The sequence below is a fragment of the Myodes glareolus genome, chromosome 25, assembly GCF_982192425.1.
Source record: "Myodes glareolus chromosome 25, mMyoGla1.1, whole genome shotgun sequence".
Lineage (NCBI taxonomy): Eukaryota > Metazoa > Chordata > Mammalia > Rodentia > Cricetidae > Myodes > Myodes glareolus.
In genome coordinates this window covers 26374678-26393502 of record NC_142050.1, presented here as the reverse complement: position 1 = coordinate 26393502, position 18825 = coordinate 26374678, and the positions used below count along the sequence as shown (strand labels likewise).

Below are 18825 nucleotides of genomic sequence, written 5' to 3'. Positions count from 1 at the left end.
TACAAATAGGATATGCATAATGAGTGATTACAGATGACAGATCATAGATTGAAATGTTGCATCAAATCTAATGAAATGAATATTACTTAGTGACATCAGCTATAATTCCCGTGAATATAAAATTTAATATTCAATGATAGCTTTGAAGCTAAAAGGTCTAGAAAAATATCTTATGGTGAAAGGAACTGTAGACTTGTTCAGACAGTGTAACCTGGAAAAAAAATGACTAGAAGCATGCTTGTGCTCAACAGGTCAATTTTATTTGGTGCCTTTAAGTTCCTATTTCCTTATTTTGTGCTGGAAAAACTACTACGGTTTATATAACATTAAAAAAAAAAAAAAAGACCCAATTTGGCAAATAAACTACCTGTGACCTAAGATGTTTGCAAAACTTCCCCCGACTCAAGAACTAAGGAAATAAGATAGAAGTACCAAAAATCACAGCCTTATTGCCCATCAATTAGCTTTTAAAGCACCTTTAAAGGGTGTATGGCGGATGGATAGTGGGGATGGTACAGTACATGAAACTGGTTCACTCAGAAAATCTACACGAGAATGCACAAGGACCACGTTCAATCCCCTAGAATCCAAATTAACAACAAGGAAAGTCAGGTATGATGGAATATATACTTAAATACCCCAGCACTATGGAGGCAAAAACAGACAGATACCTGGAGCTTGCTGGCTAGCCAAGTTAGGCTAATCTGTGCACAGCCTCTGATCCTGGAGAGAGACCAGGGCAAAAACACGGTAGACTGCTATTAAGGAATGACTGATATCCAGCTGACCTCTGTACTTCACACAGTAATACAGTCATATGTACATGTATCCAAGATGGGAGAAAGAATGAACATGCATGAGACACCTGTATATGTGTAATTGGCAGAAAAATTCTCTATATTTTAGCATCTAGGATATTACCTTTACTAACGAGATGGCTAAGAAGGAAACATAAAATGTTTAGAGTAATGAAACTTTATAAATCAGATTTTAATTCAGGGTATAATGTTAAAGTGAATCTTAAACGTAAACTGGTTTGGTCTTCAAAGGAAAAACTAATACAACTAGCCACGAGGAATGTCCCAGAGCTGGTGTTAAACCTGTGTTCTTTCTCTAATAAATAATGAGACAGAGATTTCATTTACATCATAGAATTTAGCTTAGATTCATGCAAAAAAAAAAAGTAGGACTTCAATGCTTTCTTGAAAATGAGTCACAGGCAACCAATAAAGAACTGGGAAGGAAAAATAATTTTTCTGAACTGGCAGATAATTTTTCTGAGATAAATAAAATGACACTGCTGGTGAAAATGTGTTAGAACTGGACATTTTATTTCACTTAAGTATTTTGGCAAATATACACTTAACTTTAAAAGTGATTTTATTTACAGGTAAACCCATAAGGAAGGGAGAGTATAGTAATACAGCATTGTTTTTTTCCTAGCCAGTCTGCCTTAAACAGACTACATACATTTTTACATAAAGCAGCATTGCTATTCCATTTTAACTTTCAGCATACCCCATATTTAATACCAGAGTAAATTCTTTACTGCTTAACTGCTGACTATAGAATCATCACACAGTAATATCAACTTTAACAGACTTCTCATTCAGAGCATCAAGATACTTTAAGTAGAATATGCTTGTTGCCCATGTGATAAGAAGTAACTGACTTTATAATATTGCTTCAAATTTAGTTAATACCTGAATTCATCAATGACAGTTCAATTAACTGTGCCACATTTAAAATCAAACATGTTCAAGGAGTCAAGGTGTATGTGTGTGGATGGGGGCTCTTTAGAAATGCTGGATCCACTCAGGACGCCAACAGGAAGGGCATGCAGCATTTATGCCTCGTTAACGACTAGATGGTATTAATTTTAAGCGTAAGACTTTTGGTGAATAAAACCAAACTAGTAGGGGGTATATTCTGCCCTTTCTTCAGCTACAGTTCTCAGATGTCCTGCCAGTTCCCATGGGAACTCTGGAACTCTCTCAAGCTATGGAACACGCCAGCAAACTCTGAAGGCAGGCAGTGGGAAGGAAGCTAAAGGTCGCTCCCACTCTACCTTCTCCAGGACCACTCCACTCACTCTAGAATTCAGGAGTAGTCAGGGTTCCTGGGCAGCAAAAGCCTTTCTGAAGGACAGATAGCCAACTTCAGTCTTATGCTGTAGGTCACCCCCCTCATAAGCACTCAATGTTTCTTTCTATCCTCATTGCTCATTTTTACATGCACACAGCCTGCACATTTTGCCTTATCAGGACATAAAATAGAACAAGCTCATGTTACATATAGCTCTCTGTTCTTCATTTTCCTAAGCCCTGACTCAGAAGTTTGCTGATATTGATCGAGCAGCTGAGATGTGCCGAGCACTGCACTAAGTGCTTAACATATATTATGTCATTTAATGCTCATGACAGCCCAGGTTAGGTAATGCTGCCCAAGGGGTTCAAACTCACGTCTATGTGGTTCAAGGCCCACATACTAAACCACTACAAACAGCCAGCAACAGGATATTGATTAAACCTTCACTTGGTATTAAATGATAAAAGTACCTCATGAAAAAGACTACTTAACGTCCCAGGGAAATCATCATGCTGAAGGTTACAAAGCAGTAAGTACCATGTAATTACCAGCTAAAATGAAAATTATGCTAATAGCCACATGCATAAAAAAGACTGGATTGATATACACTCAAGTGTTAGCAGATGCTACCTCTGGGAGGCTAGCTTTTCGTTTATCCTTTCCTCTTGTTTTAATAGTAATAAAAAAAATTAAACAATAAACAAGAGTTGCTTTGTGGTGGATGAAGAGGGAACTAAGTGACAAAACAGAACACAATATCATTAGCAAGGGCAGTGTAGACAATGGCATTGGCCAGTGCTCGTGAAATTTATAACTGCATTTTCAAGTAGAAAAATTATACCCACAGAGACAATTAGGATAGATTTTTTTAAAAGACAGCAGCAAGCTTTTCCTGAAATGTAAAGAACAAACAGGCTAAGGTTTTAGTGTCTGTATTTACACAGAAATGAAACACAAATGCAAAGATACTATCCCTGGTTTTACAGTCCCCACATTTAACTATATTTACGGTGCTTGTAAATGTGTAAAATGCATGAACTTAGTTCACCCAACCACAAACATACTTATCTATGGAGGTCTGCAGAATGCCAAGAGAGATGCCAATGTTGCTTCTGGGGACATGCACTTGACTAGAGAAGTCCCAAAGCACAGATCGGAGTATGCAAGGCCTTTCCTTCAACTCTTTATTAATATTTGAATTTTGAAGTAAGTGATACTCAAAATAATTATAAAAAGACAACACAACATGAAACGTACATTATGGTTTTTCTAGCAAAAAGAATTTAAATGCGAAATAATTTAAATATCCTGTCCTGTTTTACTACTTAACCCTAAACCCCGCCTTTCTCTATGTGTGTATATGTGGGGAAATCCCATCTAAAAAATGGCCTTCTTGCCAATGACTTCGGGGTGACTGTTTCAAGCAAACAAAATACCAAAATTCACAAACTGTCTTAAAGTGAGTTTGAAAATCTTTAGGAACAAAAAGAAACAGTGCTTTATCAATTTACATGTCTTCTACACATCTATTTTTCAGCCTGCATGTCTATTTTTAAAATGTAAAGAACAATTTATATTATATAAAACATTTAAAAATTCTCTCTCAGTTTAAAATTAAATTTTTATAAGAAGTCCTATAAAGAAAAGTATCTTTGCTTGGCTATAAAAAAATCTTATCAATGTAAAAAACAATAAGAAATTTTTTTTTTACGAGAAAAACAAATAACACAGGGAATGAGAGATATGCAACCTGCCCTTTTAGCCAAGAAAGGGTTGGCTCTCAAAGTGATGTGCCAAACTTTGTCGCCTCCCCATGGGAAGCCTTATCCTCTCTGAGGAGTGGATGGGGGTTGCGGGGGAGGTGTGGGTGCAGGAGAAGAGGGAGTGGGAACTGGGATTGGTATATAAAATGAGATCGCTTTAAAATAAACAGATGAAAAAATGTAAGGGGGGATGAAGAAGGGAGGGGGGAAGGGTGGGTTAGCACTGTACAGGGATGAGAATACACAGCTAAGAAGGGAACCATCAGAGCCAGATGAGCATTGTGGGTCATACAAGGGAAACATTTCACAGAGAATCTGAAGCAAATCAGGGGTCATCTGAACATGTATGTCTAAACATCAAGGGTGGTATTTGTGCTTGAGGCAGGGACAAAGTGATACACTATTGGAGTACACACATTGTAACAGGCACCCTAGCTCTGTGTGGCCAACCAGAAGCCCTCATGGAGGCGAAGGCAGAAGGCAAACTAAAAGGATGGCTGACACTACTCCTTGTTCATATTTCCTCTCTTAAAAAAAATAGTAAATGGGCTGGAGAGGTGGCTCAGTGGTTAAGAGCACTGACTGCTCTTCCAGAGGTCATGAGTACAATTCCCAGCAACCACATGATGGCTCACAACCATCTGTAATGAGATCTGGTGCCTTCTTCTGGTGTGTGGGTATACATGGAGGCAGAATGTTGTATACATAATAAATAAATCTTTAAAAAAAAAGAGTAGTACATGTCAATTAGGGCAGAGTTTTAAAGTTACCACAATATGATTACTTAGTCTAAAAAATTCTGTGTTCATCCAAGAGGCCTCAGGCCTAAACAAAAACTGGAACCATTGGGTAAACTAAGAAGATCTTCGAAGAGAGGCTACAGCTTCATCAACTTGGTAGAAAACCAAGCTTCAAGCTTTTGAGAGGAAGAACAGAAACAAGGAAAAAAAAATAACATTTAGCAAATCACTGTTTTCTTCTTAAGGTTAGGGAGGTCCCAAGGATATTACAGCAGCCAAACCAGGCAGTAAGGCAGTTGGAGGATACACACTGGAAAGGAGAGCTCGGCTTGGACTCTGACATCAAAGGTCTAAGAACTGCTGAGGAAAAGGATGAAAGGTGAAAAACAAAGGGGAAATGAGGGAAAAGAAAAGAGCAGAGGAAGAAAATAAGGTCAGAAAGATAGAATGAAAAGGAGCTTATGTTTATGAAGTAGGGGATAATTGCCGCTATCAATATCTCTTTCAGTCTCTGAGTGATGACAGACATTATACATCTATCCAGACTCAGCGATTTTGCTGCCATTTTCTCCTCAGAAATCTATGGCTAACAACTACCAAATCAGAAAACTGAAGAGCAGCAACATGACTCATCCTGTCTTTCATCTTCAAAACCCCCCATGCTGTGGAGTTCACACTGCGTGCTGCTTTTCCTCACACTCCTGCCAGCAAACAAACCACCGCCAGAGAAACTGCAGAAATATGTGAAGGAACACCTGGCCAAAGTCAAGGACTCAATCACTTGCATAGATTATAATTCCTAGAGCCATATTTCAAAATTTAGTAAAATGATGAATTTAGAGAAACAAATAAGAGACCTCAAAAGTGAGGAAAGGATTTGGGCGAAATATAGGGAAGGAGAGAAGAGAACACACCTCCAATAATAAATGGCTAAACTTCTAACTATAACGATTTTAAAACTTCAGACATGAGCTTTGATCATAACTCAGTACCAAAGGGCAGAGGTGGGGAAAGAAGGAATTCAATGTCAGTCTTCAGGGGTGGGGTAAGGATTGGAAAATAACAGATAATTTAGGCTGGACTGGAGGTATAGCAAAATGAAATAGCACTTGGCTAACATATGAGGTTCTAGTTTACTTCCCAGGCTGAGGGTGAGGGTACGCAAAATCATTGCCCAGAACGCATGGGTTTGAAAAACAGCATCATCAACAAACAGACCTGAAACATTCAAGGTTCCTCCTGGACAGCACAAGATTCACCCACGGGTCAAAAGGGGTCTTAGGAAGTAACCGGCAAACATTCTTCCACATTAGGTATTTATATTCACTCATCTTTTTTAAATAAAATAAATCTGTGGCAATAAAACTATTAAACTTCCAGAACTGCAAATTAATTAAGCAGATCAATCAATACAAAGCAAGGCAACAAATCATCAAGAAAGAGTTTATGAATAGTTCCTTGGTACAAGCTAACATAGGATAATGGGGGGTGGGGGATGAGACAGAGACACAGACAGAGAAGGGTGGGGTAGTGAATTATTTCTGGTCCAGGGCTCCAACAAGAGAGGAGTAAAAAAAAAAAGTATCCAGCAATGGAAATCTATGTGAGCCCACATGACGGCCTGCTTTAGAGACACTCTAGGAAAACTATACATTTTTAAGTCAGTGCTGTTAGACTTTGATACTAGACCTTTAATAAGATCATATTTTTAGAAAACAAAAGCAAGATTCCCTTGAATTTTAGAATTTAAAAATGCCATCCTCATCTACATAGCAAAATCAAGGCAAACTAGACTCAAAAGGAAAAGGAAAAATATAAAGAAATTAATCCTTCCCATCCCCAAGGTCAGGGAAATGCCCTCTCTCTCCTTTCCCTGTGGCTGGGGACAAAAGGGACAGCGCAGTAGGTCTGCAGTAGATGTGCAGCTGTCGGCTTAAATTACCTCGGTGGACCACTACGTCTGAGAAGCTGAAGCTTTCACCAGGGACATTGTACAAATGAAGAAACGGTCAATGTGAACACATAAACCATGCACACAAAATGCTCCTTCTACGCTGTAGAAACAGAGTCTAGACCGCCAACAAATCTCCCAGCTCTCCAGCTGCACCTGACACCAGCCCACCCAACATGCTCACTTCCATGCTAATCACAGTCCAGGCTATCTTCAATCCCTGAGAAAAGGCTGCTATGATGTCCTTCTCACATTCCTGTTTCCCTTCCTGTTGTGTTTATACTGAAGATAAGTTAGAGGGGTGAAAATCTGGCCTGGAAGGGTTAACGTGGGTCTTTAAGTAGACACCGCTTCTCAGGACGCCAGTGAGGGGTTGAGCTCAGAAAAAACAAACAAGAAGGCACATGACAAAGTACAGAAGTGGCCAGCTGGAGCAAATCACTAATTTGTTTAGACTGGGATGGGAGAATAGGAGCATTATGAAGACCAACATGGGCCAGCGATGCATGTTCAGGGTCTACTGACCTTCTGTCACTTAGAGCAATAAAATAATAAAGGGGAATTCAAGCCAAAAAGGAAAGAAAAAAAAACTTATCACCTACTAGTTCAGCAAATCCTTCTGTCACTGGTAGGGAGAACAAATAAAGAGTGCAGCCCAGTCTCAGTGTTGGAGAAGAGACAGAAATACCCACAAATCAGCACTTAGCAGTGATTTCTCTAACTGCATTATGCTAGGTGAGCCTGGAACTGAAGACATAAAGACCCAGACATCTTGTAACCAATTAGATAGAAGGCTAAGCTAAAAATTTTTAATTCATAAACATAAAAACACAAGAAAGCATACTTATTCTTCTCTTGGTTTGTGGTGCAGTAAGTCATTAGCCTGTCTATGATACCTGTGAATCAGAGCACAAAGTTCATAAGCATGAGGAAAGGGAATAAAAAGCAGCTGGTAAGAAAGCCTAACTTAACTATGTGTCCCCTACACCTCCTACTTGCTGAGATGAGGCTGATCTTTCTAAGACATTCTCATACCAGAATCTCTCCCTTGGGACTCAAGGATGCTTAACATCAGACAGATGCTTGTCTTGTGGTGGTGGCAAAGGTGGTCAGGCCTGGAAACCAAACCACAAGGGGCAGGGAGCACCAGAACGTGGAAACATACTGAATGAATACCAAATGTATTCATTTGGAGAAGCTGCAAAGAGTTGTGCATTCCACAAAAGGTCAGAAGGAAGACATGTTTGAGACATGTTAAAAGAGAGCAGAGAAGGAGTAGAGACTAGAAAAAAAAAGCAGGCAAATGATTAAAAATTAAAAAAAAAAAAGAAGTGAAACAGACTTGTTTAAAATTACAGTAATTTATATACAGCTCCTTTCCGGGGCTTTTATGTTCACATAGAGTTAGATTTTTTCGTCAGGCAATCAGGTATCAGCAGAGTGGGTGGCACATCCGAACTGTGCACAGAGAAAGCAGGTTTGACAGGAGGGTGAAAGGTGGCACATAAGAACAGCTGCAGGAAAATGAGTTAAGGCAGGGCTGCAATAATTAAAATGAGAGATTAGGAGCTGCTTACTAGAAAATCCAAAAGAGAGAAGGAGGCTAAGGGAAGCAAATCCATTGAGCAAGAAGCTGGGTTAATGGTCAGGAAACTGCTGATATTTTGGGACACTGAATAACAGAAACATTAAGAAAGATCAATAACCAAGTTAGAGCCACTTACAGGTAATAAAAAAAATAAAACCCACATCATATGGAATCCACAAGCTACATTCTGGACTGGCTGCTAGACCTAACACTCAGATATCCACCAGCCAGCAAACCAAGGAGCAAAGAACCCTAAATAAGTCAGCAGTATGTGTAGTCACCCAGGGCTAAAGTACATAAGATCACCCAGCAGGTAAGACCTCTCTGATCTGTGACAGATAACTGTGATCTGCACAATTCACATTAATATTTATCAAATACTACCAGGGGACACTTTTCTGTTATCTCACCAGTTATTTAAATTGGTCCTCATTCAGTTTCGCAGACACTGATGTCATCTTATCCCAGTTAGACGATAAGCAACTTTTAAGAGATAATGCATTTATTTTTATTTCACCACCAAGAAGGAAAGCAGCAACTGTGATGGCCTCTTTTAAAATATTAGCTCATGAGGAGGTGCTTGTAAGGCTCTGTTCCTCATGCCTGAAATACGGTTTAAGACTAAAAAGTACCAGCTGCACAGTAACAATAAATTGACTTCACCATGCTGCCTTTTAACTGTTCATGTCCAAGGGTGACAAGGCCCACAAACTAAAGAATGACCCCACAAGCTTTTACTTCAGAGTACTACCATCTCATCAGGAAAACCTGGCTCATTCCAGCCCAGTTGTTAAGCCAGAAGAGGTGAGAAGGCAAGGTTCCAGAAAGACAGACACCTTGACAAAGAGGCAGATTGACAGTCAAAACTCTAGGATTCAAGTAGCCACAAAAGAAAAAGCTAGAGTTCATATAAGGATCACAATAAGTACACAAAATATTGATAAAGCTACAAACAAAAACTATTTCTCCCAGGGTGTGTTATATTTCAAAATGCTAGTAATGATCAAGGAGGAAGGTTCTGGGACTGAGATGGCCACAGGAAAATGTAGCCTTCTCTAGTGGACACTAGCCCTCATTCTTACAGGGAGACAACCATAGCCTGAGATGAGTCTCTTGACAAAATGGGAAATTCCTATCAATTGCTCTATAACTGTCCCATGGCCTGAAGGATGGTCAGCCTGACTATCTAGGAGTAGACACAAAACAAAGGAATAAACCATGCCATTAGAGGATCAGACTTTACTCCATAAATTATGGTGATAAACAATCTCATTCCTGAAATAAAAATCAAGAAACCAGACACTAGCCAACAGGGAGATGACCAGATTAAAACAAACAAACAAAGTACTTTTCTCAGTCTTAGTGCCCAGAGCTACTATAATGGGACACCATAAACAGTCAGGTTGAGTGTTCCCTCGGTATTCTGGAAACTTTGAGCTAAAATCAAGGTGTATCCCCCTCTCCCCAAAAGTACCACAGAAGCATCCTTTCTTGCCTCCCCCACCCAATTCTAGAGCCCCTGAGTAATCACTGCCCTTCCCTGTCTCATAGCTGAATCATTAGAATCTCTACCTCCATGGTCATACAACTGCCTCCTTACTATGCAGAAAGCCATTTACCTAGTAGGATTTCATTTCAATTTATCTGCAAAGATGCTATTTGTCATCAGACCACATTCTAAGGCTGCAGATAGATGGAATTCCGCAAGGAGAGAATATTGATCAAATCACTACGCATACATTATGAAAATATCATAAAGTAGACTTTGTCAGTAAAGTGAGTGTGTGTCAGAGGAAAAGATACCATGAGAGTAAAAGTAAGCAAGGCCTTTCTAGTTGTTAATGAAATAATTTGTTTCAGCAAAGAGCTGAAATTTAAATACATTTAACCAGTGAGCTCTTTTCCTTTCGTTTTGTTAAGTTTTGTTTGGGGGGCGGTGTTTTAAGACAGGGTTTCTCCATGTAGCCCTGGAATTCACAGAGATTGCCTCTCCCTTTGCCTCTGCCTCCCAAGTCCTGGGATTGAAGCTCTTATTTTTAAGTGAACAATTATATAATTGCATTATATAGATGCATCTCTAAAGTCACACTTTTATGACATAGCTAAGGAATCAACAGAATTTCAACCTCAAAATTAAGAAGAGATTGTTGTCCCTGCATAGACCCTTATATGCAAATGAAACTGTGGGGAAAAAAAAACTATAGAGAAAAGATGAATGGGGCATCTTCCCCCCAAATGCACATCTGGTGAGTTCTGCTTCACACCCTTTCACAGCACAAGATGTTCTACACACCAGCATTGAACTTGAGCCACAAAGAACCTATTCTTTGTAAACTGGGAGGTATAGGAAGCGGAAGATCTGCAATTCAGCACATCTTCGAGGTTTTTTGGCACATAACAGTTATTTTTGATTTGGGGGGAGAAAAGCCTGTGCTCTCCATACCCCCAAGCACAGCTGAGCTGATTCAGCATAAATCTCCCACTAAAATAAAATTTCAGTTTGCAGAAAATAAATGTGGAAAGTTCCAGCTCCAAGGACAAGATTCTAGAAGAGCTAACATTAAAGACTGGAAGAGGATAGTTTTATACAAGACCACTACAAACCACGTTACAAAGGTAAGAACCAATACCCGAGAGCAGCTCTGGAGTCTCTAATAGTAAGCAAAGTAATGAAAGAGGGGAGTGAGCACCTTGAGGACTTCATCAGTAAGCAGGAAGCACCTTGAGGAGTCTCGCAGACAATAAATCATTTCTCACAGGTGAGTAAGCACACAGAAATTTCCAGGAATGCAGCTGAAAATTCCAGTCTCTTAATTTAACTTAGAGATGCATTTGAAGAGGATATTACAATGTGTAATACACTACAAACTACACCAAAGAGCCATATACTCAGCTCAACACACTGAGGATCTCCAAAGCGCAGAGGTACTTAGTACAATCTGCAGACAAAAGAAGAAAACAAGAACTCTTTATCGAAAAAAACATTTAGGTGGCAGCAGGAAGAAAGCTACCTTGCCGAGCTTCCAGAAATAAATAGGCAACTCCATGGCCATTTCTGTTAACTGCCTGTCAGAAAACAAGGGAGTTAACGGCTTTAGGGAGAAGTAGGATCATTGCTGAAACCCAAAAGGTAAAGAGCATCCACAATAGACCTTGGTGTCCAATGGATGTGGGCCTAAGCTCTTCATGCACAACAGGAGTCTTCTGCTAGATGATATAAGTCATTCAGAGCACCTCTTCATCTCCTGAGTATCTCCAGTCACTTGTTCAAAAATTTACAGCCACACTGATGGCAACAGCTGGCATTGGAAGGCAAGGACAAGCCTCATCATATAAAGCTGTCAATTTAAATCACAATGCATTCACAATCTGAGGGACTGTTTTGGTCATTAATGTAAAGGACTTTTCCATGGTGTGGATGAATCAAATTAATATGAAGTTAAATATGTGGAGATGACAAAAAAATGTTTTTAGAACTCGAACTAAAACACATCAGAGGTAGTTAGGAACAAGAATTCCAACCCTGATGGGTGTGTGCTTCATATTTAGCACAACTGATTGGCTAACACTCTCAAACAGCTAGCCAGTTTTAAATGAGTGGTTAACAAAAAGGCCCAACCTGGTGGCCAGCCAGAGTAGTTGAGGTCCTCTCCTCCAGAAAGCTCTATGCACTTGAAAAGCTCATCCAGGTTGAAAGAAAAATAGCCACTTCTAAGATTGTGGCTTTGGCACCTTCAGTTCCTGTTCAGAAGAGCAAGAATCTAGAAGTTGTTGACCTTCCAGACTCAGGGGTAGGAGGTAAGTAGAGGGTGAGCAGCCCCTTCCTCCTTACTCTCAGATGCTCAGTTCATATCTGCAGCTATGCCTAAGGATTAGGAAAAAAGAAATAAAGCTTTGTCACCATCTCAGCCACATTGCTCGTGAGCCCCTGTCTGTGTGAAGTGGAAAAAGCATGCAATGTGATTGTGTTCTATAAACACCCCCCACCCAAACCTGACAGGGACATCTCAAAGACTAATGAGATAATGTCTAGAGGGCTGTAAGCACTCAGAAGGCAGATACCTCCTCAAAGCAGAAGTCTAGGACAAGGTAGGTGAAGAATCAACTTCTTGTAGCATGTAAAACGCATACTATACACAGAAATTGACACTGCCCCTTAAGTACTATGGCCTTACTGGCATTCAAATCAGTATACACACAAGGAAAGAGATTATTCTGGATTGGTCTTTAATTCAACATAACAAAGTGAAAGAGTATGGGTGAAGTATTCAATTTCTATGGCTTTTAGGATTTTACCTGTAAAAATGGGACTATTCTATACCTTCCAAAGTGTAGGTAAAAAAATCAAACATGAAAATATGCTCTTAAAAATTCAGTGCATATTGTGAGAGAAAATTCAATAAACAGTGGCTGCAACTGGTCAAAATAAATGAATGGAAAATGTCCATCACTTTGAAGATAGATAAACAGAAATCTCTGTAAGTACAAGAACAGCCTATCTGTATAGCTAGTTCCAGTCAGGCTAGACAGACAAACAAAATACAATACCACAATATCATTAAATGAGTAAAAAACAGCCATACATTAAATGCTTTTAAAAGGCAGAATAAACAACCCGTCGCTGACTCTTACCTTGATCTCAGCCTAAAAATGGTGATCCTGCCTCCAAAAATCTAAGAATGTATCTGAGAGCTGTCTCCTCCCATCTTATAATACTCACTATGGCTGGGGTTAAAGGCCTGCACCACTGGGATTAAAGACATGTACTGCCTGGTTTCTATGGCAACTAGTGTGGCTACTGAGATTAAAAGAGGATTACAGACCACTGCCTGGTCTGTAAGATGTATATAGTAAAATACAAAGGAATTGCCACTACAGAAGTCATACAAAAGTCATCGTCAAATGACAACAATGAAAGTTTATAAGACCTACTTGGCTATTTTAAATATTCATCCAGTAAGAAAAAAGCTATAAACAGTTAAGTTGATCAGCCTATCTCCCAGAAGCATAATGTCCAAGAGCACAGACATCTACAGCATATAGCATTAGCTGTATATGTATATAGCATATACAGCATTATATATATATATATAATAATGTATATAGCATTGTAGATTTATCTGGGGTTACTGAATAAAGGAAGCCATCTTGACAAAGACTACTTGAAAGATTCCAGGTTAATCTAGAGAGTCTGACGTCAAATCCCTCCCCCCTTTGTTCTTATTTTCTTATTTTGGGTGCAAACTCATCTCTACAACTTGAACCCAGTGATTCTGAAGTTAACTGACATAGTAAAAATTGACTGCACACCTACTATGCACCTGAACTCTCTTTCTGGACATGAAGATCGTAAGACCTAACAGACATAATAAAATAACCATAATAAGAGAGGTAGCTATGTGGTTTCCCAAATACAGTATTGCAAACTATGAAATGTACACATGGTAAATTATGGGAAAGCAGGAAACACCAAGATTTTAGGTCAAACTTAACTTGCATCTTAAACTACAAAAAGAAGGTAAACAGAAAGGGGGAAATAAAGAAAATAAGAAATAGAGGACCACATTGTGCTGTAAACAATGGTAGCTGGCCACCAAGAGCAATGGCAGCCAGCATTATTAGGCAAACGCACAGTGTGAATGACATTAGCTTTACATGGAAAAAGAGACAGGGAAAATCAGCAAGAATGTTGCAGGAGGGGCTGGAGAAAGGGCTCAGTGGTTAAGAACACTCGCTGCTCTGGGCAAGGATTCATGTTTGGTTCCCAGCACCCATGCAGAAGCTCACAAACGGCTGCAGCTCCAGTTCCAGGGTATCAATCCGATGTCCTCTTCCAGCCACTATAACTACAGGAATCCACATAGTTCATATACATAAACGCAGCCACACATACATAAAATAAAAAGAAATCTTAAAAAGAAATTAAAACAAAAAAGATGGATGCAGAAGCATAAGCCAGAAGAGGATAAAGCGGAGCAGTGCAATGAAAAATAGAGGGAAATTTCAGATACACAGGCTCCAGAACTCCACAGGATCCAAGTTTACAGACTCAATCAATAACGGATTACACACACCTGAAAAAAGATGGGGGTCTAACTTACACATGTGCATTATACTTCCTCAGCAATATAGCATAACATCTATTTATATAACATTTACAGTATACTAAGTATAAATACTCTAGAGATGATTCAAACTATTTGCAGGGGATATGCATAGGTTAAATGCAAATATTATATCATTCTATAAGGAGGAATTGAGTGAACATTTTGGCAGTTTGAGGTACCAGAATGAACACCTTCTGGCTGACAAAGGGTGAATGCACACAGGGAATAAGCACACACAGCTGCTGAGGATCTGGAAAGACCATGTGTAGAGGGCTTGGTTTCCACAGCACTCCTGGGAGGTAGACTCTTGCTGGAGAAAGCAGTTAATAGCATCCGATACTGGAAGGATGCACAATTGTTCCTTAGCCTCTTTCTTGGCTTCCTAGCTGGCATGAGGTGACGGGTACATAGCAATGGAGCTGACCATGGAGAGGACCTCTGAAGTAATGAGTGAAAATATACCATTCTTCCCTTTAAGCTACTCACAAAGGAATAACTGGCACAAAAAGATAATTAATTCCCAACAAACCAGGGAAGAATAAGTGGCATGTCTGATACAAGATAACGGGTCGGTTCTAAATATGACTGATTTGGCTATGGAGATTGTTTCTGCCTTGTATTACAAAAGTACATGTTTTAGAAAGGTGGATTCTTAAAAGAAAGCAACAATGAAAACAATCTGGGGATGAAATAATCTTCAATGAAGGATTTCTAACCCCATAAATCTAAAATGTCTACATCAATCACAAAAAAGAAGGCTAATTTTACAAGCCAAGTTAGTTAACAGAAAAAATTTCAATGACATAAAAATGAAACAAAGGCACCAATTAGTTTACAAATGAGTCTCATCAAAAGATTTATTAAAAGAAATGAGGTCTAGTGCCCGAAAGACTACAGTGACCATCTACCGCTAGCTTTGCTGCATCCGTGAACTCAGGCTTCTTGCAGTCATAGTGTCTCCACCATTTTTGACCCTCAATTATTTAAACACGTTCCAACTTTGAATACAATGGTTCCCATGGTGATAGAAACTCTGCAATTAAGGGACAAGAGTTACAGGAATGATTCATATGTCGGTTGTAAATGCCGTGTGACAAGGGAGAAAATACTGGAACTCGGCGTTACATACTCTGTGAGAAAGCTGAAGGAAATCCCCAATGAAGACCCAGTTATTTTACTGAAAACAAAATGACTGAGATGTGCGCACTCACTTTTTTACATAAGCTGTTCTTTATGGATGTGGAGAGGGGTGGTGCATAGACAAGCAGCAAGGCAAACACAAACATGAGTGGTGGGGGGGCAAGGAGACAAAGACAGACAGACAGAGAGATCAGGATACATAATGTGAAATCCAAGGAATCAATAAAAACTTTAAAAAAAAAGTCACATCCTAGACAATGAGTGTTAAACAAGTGTTAAACAAAACAAATGAAAAACTAAAATTATCACCGCTTCAATGTCATGATGGGCCAGTGAAGATGGAAACGTCATCATGGAAAGTCATTTACCATGAATATTTGTCAATTGACACCTTAGTGAGACGGCAGCAAGTGATAAACAGGGCAAAAAGAGAATGAGGTGATACGCACCCTCAAACATACACCCCCCTTTAGTATGAAATACATGTTTCTTTGGGGGAAGCCAACATCCTGATCCCACAGCTAATCAGTTACCACAATAACCTGCACAATGAGTACAAAAGAGGCAAACTCAAGAGAAACAACAATGGAATCGTGATGCCAGTCGTATGCTGATTCATTTCTCTTGACCTGAGAGTCAGAAAACAACATGAAAGTGCAGGACCACTCCAGATTCCGAAGAAAGGAAAACCAAACCGCACACCTTCCTAGCATCTGGACCAACTTGAATTCTCATAGCAAGGTGCTGGGAAAGGAGAGGCAAATGCTACCCCAGTCCACAAAGGATGAAATGAAGACTCAGGAGCAGGCATCCTTACTAAGGCTGGCTGTATGGCCCACAGCCAGAGTGACAGCTATGTAAATAGATTCGAACCAATGTGAATGTTCACAGCTGGAAAAGAGGCCATCAAAACTAATAAAATATCTTAACATTTTATCTTCCATCTTAATTCTCCACATTCTAGACATCTCTCAAAAATGCCATTATCACTGACTCTCAGGGAGGAGGCAGAGAGGATGATTTTGCTTCCACATCTTCCTTAACCTGTGACAGGCTGCCCTAATCAGCTTTTATGCACACAGACACACATGCTCCTCACAGTGGCTCCTAATCACCATGTACCATGCTGAACAGCTGCAGAGGTCTGAAGGGAATTGGCAGAAATGTGCAATGATGTGCTAGCCACCCTTCCAGCCCCCCGAGGCAGCTACTGCCCTGCCTGCTCCCAGACTCCAGATCTCATGGGTGTTGACTGTCATAACTGACAGGCCCAGAAGACAGGCAAGTGGTTTCAGGTGGTGAATCAGGAAGAGTGGTTTGCATCAGAAATGCTCCAGCCCAGCAGAGCTGAGATGCATCCAACTCCCTACATGAGGATACAGTATTCATCATTTACACAATGTCACTGTGGGGGACAAAGCTCAGTCTCAGCACTAACAGAATTTAATCAAGTCCCTTGCAAAGGAACCAGTAAATGAAGCTGCTCTCACTAAGAAGGCACATAATTGCTTAAGAATTGACATCATGCCTGACATTTGAGGTCAATCCTTTTGTCCTATGATGAAGGACTTTACAGTGGCCTGACACACAGTCCTTGAGAGCATAGCCCTGGCTAGTCCCCCAGGGCTACTCAGAGGCAACTACAAAAGACTGTGAGCTGTGTGCCTAGAGATGACACAGAACCACAGCAGGAAAATAATGTAAAGGATACTAGTGACTGCCATAATATATAACTGACCTTCCCACACAAATCAATTATGTAATGTCAGCTCTGGGTGACTGGACAGGTTTCCTTCAAAAATCCATGGAATTCCTTGGTTGTCTATATGCAACTGTTTATAAGACAGTGAATGAGTGATATGATATCAAGTAGAAGGGATGGAGATGTTAGACGTTACATCAGATAACAGGGGATCTGGAAATTGAAAGAGACTTAAAGCCATCATTCGCACTATACTTCAGGAATGAATATAGCACTCTGTCAAGCTTTATACAATGACAAATGAGCCTATTCTCTGCAGGAACCTGAGGAGACTTAATACTCATTTTAGGGAATCCAGATTAGTGATTTCAACTTACATCCAACTTCAAAATATCCTGCTATGATTTGTCATGCTACTACTAACCATGATATATAATAAACCTACTTATAAAGTTTGTTTATTGAAGATAGAATAACATGTAGTCTAGGGTGACCTTGAACTCTTCCCTACTTCAACTTCTCAATTCCTAGGACAACAGGCACGCTTCACCATGCCCACACAAGAGACTATATTTATAATTCAAGAGCTTGTGTGTGTGTGTGTGTGTGTGTGTGTGTGTGTGTGTGTGTGTGTGAGAGAGAGAGAGAGGGGGGGGGGGGAGGGGCACGAGAACATGTTTGCAATCCCAGAACCTGGGAAGAAAAAGCAATAGCTCAGGGAGACCTTTTGGTACACTGCATGTTTGAGGCTGTCCTGAAACACACTTTATCTTGTCTGTAAGAATGGGCGCATTCATCGCACACCAGCTGAAATCCAGAGTTGTCTTAAACTGTCAAACATCCTAAGTCTAGGGGAGGAGTAAATAACATGAATTTAATGGTGAAGACCAGACCACACTGATGTCTGTGGTCTGTGTCACTTCAGGGGGACCCAGGATCAAGGGAGATAAAATCCGAGAGCCATTCATTGGCCCTGCTTCTCACTGGACACTGCAGCAAGAGAGCTGACACCAGCTGGCCGAACTCCTCAGCACACACAAGGAAAACCATGAACCCCAGGAACCCTAGTGGCTTAACAGAATATAGCCAGCCTACAAAAGCTATATATAGAGAGAGAATAGGCAGAGTCAGAGGAAAAGCCATGTAGCCTCCAGAAGGAGACAGACACACCGGAACCTTACCTGTAAGACACAGCCATGTGGCAAAACAAAGATTAATAGATATGGGTTAATTTAAGATACAAGAGTTAGACAGAAATATACTTAAGCTATTGGCTAAACAGTATTGTAATTAATACAGATTTTTGTGTGATTATTTCAGGAGTATGGGTGGCCAGAAAAGGAATAAGCAGGCTCCGGCAACACAGGGGTGCTGCAGGTGTAAGGAGACAATATGGGGAGAGGGGGAGACTGGGAGGTGAGCGGAATTGGAGTGCATTATATAAAATACCCAAAGAATCAATCAAGAAATTAGGTTTAAAAAAAGACTAGACCCAAAAAGATGATAGTATTCTGAAGTACTATAGCATTCAGAAGATAATATAATATAAACATCAACCCATACTATGAAATCTCTAAACTAAACTAAAATCCTAAAGTAAAACATGATCTAGAGTTCCTTCCTGAACAGCCATCCCATTTATTTTCTTTGAACTGGTCCTGGACTTTGGAATAAGAAGACGGGGGAGGGGGGGGAGGTATATTAAAAAGATCACTATTAATAACACTTGAAGAATATTACCATAAA

General features: G+C 39.9%; 1 protein-coding gene across 1 annotated transcript in view; it reads right to left on the bottom strand.

Moving 5' to 3' along the window:
- Positions 1-18825, bottom strand: part of Snd1 (staphylococcal nuclease and tudor domain containing 1) — a 401120-nt gene that overhangs the window by 233924 nt on the left and 148371 nt on the right. The gene's annotated exons all lie outside the window — the stretch shown is intronic.